The following is a 7,043-nucleotide window of genomic DNA, read 5'->3' on the forward strand; positions in this document are numbered from 1 at the left end:
TCTTATCCTGAACCTATTGAAGTGTTTATTAAACAGATCAACAAAGTAGAACACACCCCACTTGACGACGAACATGCCATGTCCTCTGTGAAACATGGTGACGGCAGCAGCATCTTGTGAGGATACTTTTCTTCAGCAGAGAAAGGGCATATTACATCTGAAATCTGAATAAAGTGCATTGAATTTTATGGCTGAGAGATGACGACAGGTGAGTATAGGTATGAATTTGGACAATAGCAGTATTACTGTTAAATAGTGAGATGATAATGATATTGCTTGCAAAAAAAAAAGAAAATCACATTTACCACACCCTGTTTGTGTTTTGACTGTTTTCTGTGACGTTTGGGCTCTTCAACACTTTCTTCCGTGTCAGGTGTGAACCTCTCCTGCAGTAAGACATCATCCACCAGGCTGAATATCTTATTGGCAACATGTGCATTCATGACACTTGGAATATATTACCCTGCAAGTGCTGTATTTCAAACAGTCCCTTGTTATATTGATATTCTGCATACTGATATTGCAAAGACAGTATATGTGCAATATATTATTCATCTATGTATGAACATTGCTAGTCACTTTATGCTTGAAGGCCAAACCATATAATGAGTTAGTCGCCTAGACAAAATCATATTTTAGTTCTTCGGTTGCATAACCTCTACTGGATGACCCCAGCTAAGAATTAAACCTAAGCATGAGGAAAACAACCCTCCAAGAACCAAATGGCTCAGATTAGCAGTACTTCAGCCGCTGTTTGAAGCATTGTTCTCTGGCTTGCTTTTATCATGAGCCGAACAAATAACAATGTCCTCCATCAGAAGAAGAAACCAATCTACACCTGATTAAAATAAAAGGAGAAAAGAATGGGGCTCTGTTCCAGGATCCCCGTACATCTGCTTCTCTGTCCTCGTTTCTGCCCTCAATTCCCAAAGCAATCTCAAGCCAGTAGTTCTATTAAAACAATATCGCCTCATGCAAATTGATACTGTCAAGCCCCTTGGTTTCATTTCTTGTCCTTACCACTGCTCTCCACTGTTTTAATGGAGACTATGCCAGCCGGGCCAAGCAGCATCAGGTAGGATCAATAGTATCTATAAAACTCCTTGGCAACAATCGGTAGCGCTCTCAGGTTAAAAAAAAAAAGACATTTACGGCTTTGAATGGATGAGCAGGTGAATCGTGGCTGCAGATGGCACGCAGAAACAAGGCAACTTATCTGACTTCAACCTCCTCATCCTCCAAATAGATTTTTGGCCCAGAAAGAGAATGTTGTCCAAGTTGACAGGTGGCAGTCCGACCTACTGTAACATTCCAATGATAATTGCCCACAGAACACAGCATGTTGGTCGATACACATCCTTGAGCACAGTATGAAAGTTTTAGAGGCGCAAAACAAAAGCTCTTGCCTCTTAACACAAGATTTATTTTTATCGGTTTCATTAGCAACTGTTCAATTAAATAGATCATTTACATGCTGGTCACCTTGGCAGTGTTCAACACCTCTCTACTCATGCATTACTCATAAGGTGTTAGAGCGCGTGCAAGGCCGCTTGCAGAGTACCCTGTTGAGTTCATTAAGACTCCCGTCTGCTCTGAGGAATATTCTTATGTCTTCCACTCTGACAATTGATTTGACTGCACTCTCTAGGTGATAAGGACTTTGCGTTGGATATTTTTTGTGAATTCTCAACTTTCTTTCAAAGCCTTTTGAGTAAATCTAACTGCCTATTGGAAAAAATATATATAAACAGTCAGTTCAAACTAAATTGCCTGAATCAAAAATGTAGGCACTTACTGACTTCCTTTCTGTCTGAGTCCATATTGTGGAGACTATAGTGCCTTACAAAAGTTTTCATATACTTAAAATTTAACCATGTCGCAACCTTTGCAACATGGTCACTTAATTATACCAAGCGTCATGACAGACCTTGGAAGTGAGGGATGGGAGGATTGAACAGAGAGACAATTGTTTTCTCAAGTTGTTAAAAAGGATGAAGCCCCGGTTTGATGCTTGTGTCGTCTTGCTGAAAACCTGACTGACAACAAAAACGATGCCTCATTTCACATTGGACATGTCACAGATTCATTTTGCGCATTTTCAAAATAAAAGCCCGATGAGCCGTGGTGCTACGTGGGTTGTTGTAGGTAGTTTGGTCATGCATCAGCCGCAGATAGTGAGATCTGAGGACAGCATTTTTCATCAGCAGTAGCTAAAATGGAGCCAACAAATAAAGAGAAAAACCTCTCCCATCTGGGAAGACTTTGAGATGACCGCTCACAATAAGGTTCTATTTAAATAAAAATAATTAATTCCCACCCTCCAGAAATTTTAAAGAAATTTCCAACAATTGTTGTTTGATAAACAAAGACATGTCAGTCTCACAAAGCAGAAACAGACTGAAAGTTAATGGAAGATAAAAATTCTGTAACGATAACGAATCATAAACAGTAGTCCCAGGAAAGTAAAGTTAGAAGAATTTTTGGATTTTCAGGAAATCACAAACATAAAATACTAGGTCTGCTCCAACTATCAACATAATAAAACAAATATTTCTATTGTCAAATAAAATAAAATAAAAGAAAACACAATTTTAGCTGACAGTCAACAGCAGGACTACTTTGGGTGCAAATCACGACTAAGTCAAATTGGGTTCAATAGGCCCTACATGGGTGTGATAACAATATTTATGTGAAATATTTATTGCATACACACACAACCATGTTCTAATATTTTTTTTTTAAGTATGATTTATTTGAGTGACAAGGCCATCACAGTTTAAGTGTAAGAGCAGATGTCACTAGTCAGCAATAAATGAAGCACTGAGTAATGGACCTTTGGGCAAAGCAATGGGCTTTGCTTCATGAGGCTTCATTTGGCCATTACTAGCTAGCTTAGAAACTGACCCCTACCGTCTCCCTTCACAGGTTTGTTGATTTGATCGAATCGATTTTTGCCTGAATCCACGCACAACGATTTATAGGACTGTGTCATAAACGGCATTTCCCCTTACACCGGAGCAGGCTTAAAAGTGTATAAAAGTCTAGACGCTTACCAGTTTTATTCGGACATAATAGGCTACATGATAGTGGGACATTTTCTCCATGGTTACTAATACGACACTTACCCTCTCCTTAATGCAATATTAAATTGCATCTCACTAATCTTACCTACTTATAAATATACTAACGTTAATTTTCTTACCTTTTATCGTGTCATGTTTCCTCATCAAAAGTTTTACGATAAAATGAAAAGTTTGTGCCGCTGACCGCGCAGCACCCTAGTAAGATTCTTATTGTTCAATCAGCTAAATAAATAAAAAAGTTACTTTATGCTACCAAATGTCTGTTTGTTGACAGGCTTTTACAGGAACGCAGTTTTGGCGTCCGTCATGGCGGAGTAGGCCGTCTTCTGAAGAGAGTGACGTCACGTGCAAAGGGTCGCCGTAATGCGTCTGTTACAGGCACAAGCATCAAAAATATTTTTATATATGTACTTGAGAAAAGAACAGTTCAAATGAATCATTCAAAAAAAATAAAATAACAAAAATGATATTGATGCCTGTGATGAGAGAATATGATCTTCATAAATGTAATTCTTCCTAGTTAAAATGAACAGTTATGCAGAAAAAGTTTTACTTTTATCCACAAGCAACATTTTGTCATTTCTTTATCAGTCTGTTTTTATTTAGACTTTTTAATATTTAATGTTTTTTAGCCTTTCAGTGTTCATGATTTTTCTTCACATATCTGATTTATGTTTCGCAGGTTTGTGGGAAATAACCTTGATGTAAGAAATTAGTGCCATTTATCCATTTGCCAGCTGCAACACTGGCATTCTGCCACTTAATGTCACTTTACACGCATTTAAACAACTTCTATCAGAGTGGAGATTTTTAATGTGTGCATATTTGGAGCAGATTTGGAGTACAAATTGCATTTTAATTCCACTGCATATTATAATTCAAGGGTGGTGCGGAAGCCTGCATTAGCAGAGGGAGCTGCGGCTGCTTCCGACAGTGTTTAAAATGTCTGACCTTTTTTAACAAGCCATGTCGAGTGTCCTATTGCAATCACAGAAACATGCCTGGTAGGACTGGGACATATGCAGCACAGTACAGTGAGATCAGCACAGACTGTCATAAATTATGAGTTAAGCTGTGGAAAATCATCTTGTTCCTCTACTGAAATGAATGTGGATGTGGTTCACAAAATAAAACCTTTGGAGAATTTTTGACAGTTATCATTCAGTATTACATTTCGAGACTTAATTTTACTGTGTTAATGATGAATGATGACATTTTAAAAAGCAAAACACAGCTGCTAGAGACGAGCAGAAACCAAACTCTGGCTCCCTTTTCCCGTTGCAGTCCAAATCCAACCCAGGCAGAGCCCACTCCGACAGCTTCAGTGCAAGCACGAACATCTGAGCCCATAAACAAATAAGCTTTCTGTACCAGTCAGTCAGTATGTTAATTTGCTAATGCAGATTAAAAAGTAATTGTTAACTGTGTGTACACAGAATAATCTGCCCTAGCTGACTGCTGTGGAGATGATAAAGAAAAGAAAACGCTGCAGAGATGTCCAGTACAGGGCATTACACGCTCCATTACACACTTTAGTTTCTACTGAGTTAATTTAAACAGGTTGTGAGGGAGCAGATCAAACTGTAACCTTATCTGCTGCTTTCATTTTCCCTCCACTCAGTTTAATTTCACCCTGTGTACAGTAATAAGGCAAGGATTTAGCTTCTGTTGAACTTGGGCCTGCTCAATCAGAGGTTAACCTGAAGCTCCACTGTGGTTCTTCACGTAGTCTCCACATTTATAGCACAAAATGTGGAAGAGCGCATTAAAGATAAAGGTGTGATGTAGAGGCGTGATCAATTAAAATACCAAAAATAACTGAGGAAGGAAGCCAGGGGTGTTTAGGTTTTAAGGATGAGCGGAGCTTAGCCTCCAGGAGATGCACAAGATGTGAGCAAACAGTTAGTCACCATAATAAAATGGTTTCCTAAAATTGTTAGGTACCCTATGGAGAACATGTGCAAAAGGTGACAGGCTTGGATCACCTTTTGAGCAATTCTATGTATATTTTACACCAAAGTAAAAGAAAACTGACATATTTATGATCATATCTGAGTAAAAACTAATAATTTATATGATTATTTACTTACCTGTGGCCACATTATATTGAATTTGTTGGTAAACTTTTGTAAAAAATTAAAAATAAAAACAAACAAAACAAAAACAAAAAACCCCACCTAATTATTGAGGATATTTTAGGGAGGTTTCAGCCCCCCTAAAATTATGCCACTGGAAGAAGCACAACAAACTTTACAACAGTTGTAGGATGTGTTTAAATAAGCAATTCACTTCCTTCTTTCACTGTTTGGAAATGGTGAGCAAAAAATGGTTTCCTCTGGTTTTGTTTCATGGATGAAAAAATAAAAACATCAAGAGACTTCGATGGAGGCGACCTTGTTGAAGCTGAGTCAGAAACATGTTCAGTGACATCTGATTCGTTCTTCCACAGGAGAGTAAAAATGACGTAAAACATACAAATGCCCCAATTTGAGCACCAGGATTAAGTTGATTTATGTCAAGTATTCAATTAGATATGAATGTGTTGAAGTTTATATTAAATTAATTTTGGTGACTGTGGTTTACAGCCGTTGAAAACCCAACACCTGGTTTACCAGGAAATTTAAATTTGATGAAAAACCTTCAGTTTGTCTGCATTGTCGGCTCTGGTGTTCCTCACCTTCCTCTTGATATTGCTCTAAAGACTCTGTATACGAGGTTTAGGTCATGCCAGTTTGCTGGCCAATTAGTCACAATTACACCTGGGTCATCAAACCAAGTATTGGCACTTCTGGCAGTGTGGGCAGATGCCAAGTCCAACTGGAGAATGAAATCAGCATTTATATAAACCTTGAGAGCAGAGGGAATGCTTCTGATATCTGTGGTTGAAGGAGGTCAATGGCCTACAAGAGTCATAGGTCATAGCTGCATTTGGTGGCTATCAAAGATCTGAGCCACAGCCACAGTCCACGCATTGGGAGTTACCACCAAATTCTGAATCTGCTTTGTTTCACACCTTAAAGGCTGGACTTATCTGTGGTTAGTGCATTTCTTCTTCTACTCAATTTTTTCAACAATATGCTTAGTTATAGTACTGCCAGTTATTAGGCAAAGGCTTCTGGTAGCCTCCACTCCTTATAGAGATTGCTGATGACAGCTGGACAACTAATCAGAAGGTGCAGAAATAAATTACTGTGTTCATAAAACTAATTTCATGTTTCCTTTAAATTTCTAAGTAAATTAACATTTCCTTGTTACTCTAATTTATTGATTTGCACCTGTATATTGGTGACTCAACAATTTCATATGGAGGAATACTAAGGATTGGAGGACAAAGCTTTCATTACAGTTGAAGACTTGAAAGTGTACAGACAAAATCAAAAAAGCGTATAGTAACATTCTATGCTGTCCAATTTTTTTTATGAGATTTTTATATGAAAACTAAGTGAAATATTATCCAGAAGCTTATATATCACCACAGTAAGTTACACAGCAAATTAGTCAGAAAAACTTTCATTCTAGCTTTATTCAAACATCAGTATTCAGAAGATATTTTGTCAACACACTGTGTGTATGCAGGTGTGAAATTATTTAAATGACTAATAACTGAAGCCTTACATAACAGTTTAATTATTATAAAAACTGAAGGATATACCCTTTTAAGGATGGAGACATGCTATAATTTTTAATTTTCTGTTCCTGCTTTAATGCATTTCTTGTTTTTAATTTAATCTTCACATTCATTCCTTTATTTCACCGCAGAACACTTTGATTTATATTGTATAATGCTAAATTAACTCACCCTCACATAACTGGCCTCTCAAAGATAGAAACTACACACAGTAATGAAATATGTGAAAAGTGAGAGAATTTCTCACCTGAGTCAAGCTAAGTGTTAGAAAAAGTGGCGCTCTCGCCACAGAGCTTACATCTTTTTCCAAACATTTAGGAGTTGTAAGAAAC

The sequence above is a fragment of the Xiphophorus maculatus genome, chromosome 5, assembly GCF_002775205.1.
Source record: "Xiphophorus maculatus strain JP 163 A chromosome 5, X_maculatus-5.0-male, whole genome shotgun sequence".
In the NCBI taxonomy this organism is placed as follows: Eukaryota; Metazoa; Chordata; class Actinopteri; order Cyprinodontiformes; family Poeciliidae; genus Xiphophorus; species Xiphophorus maculatus.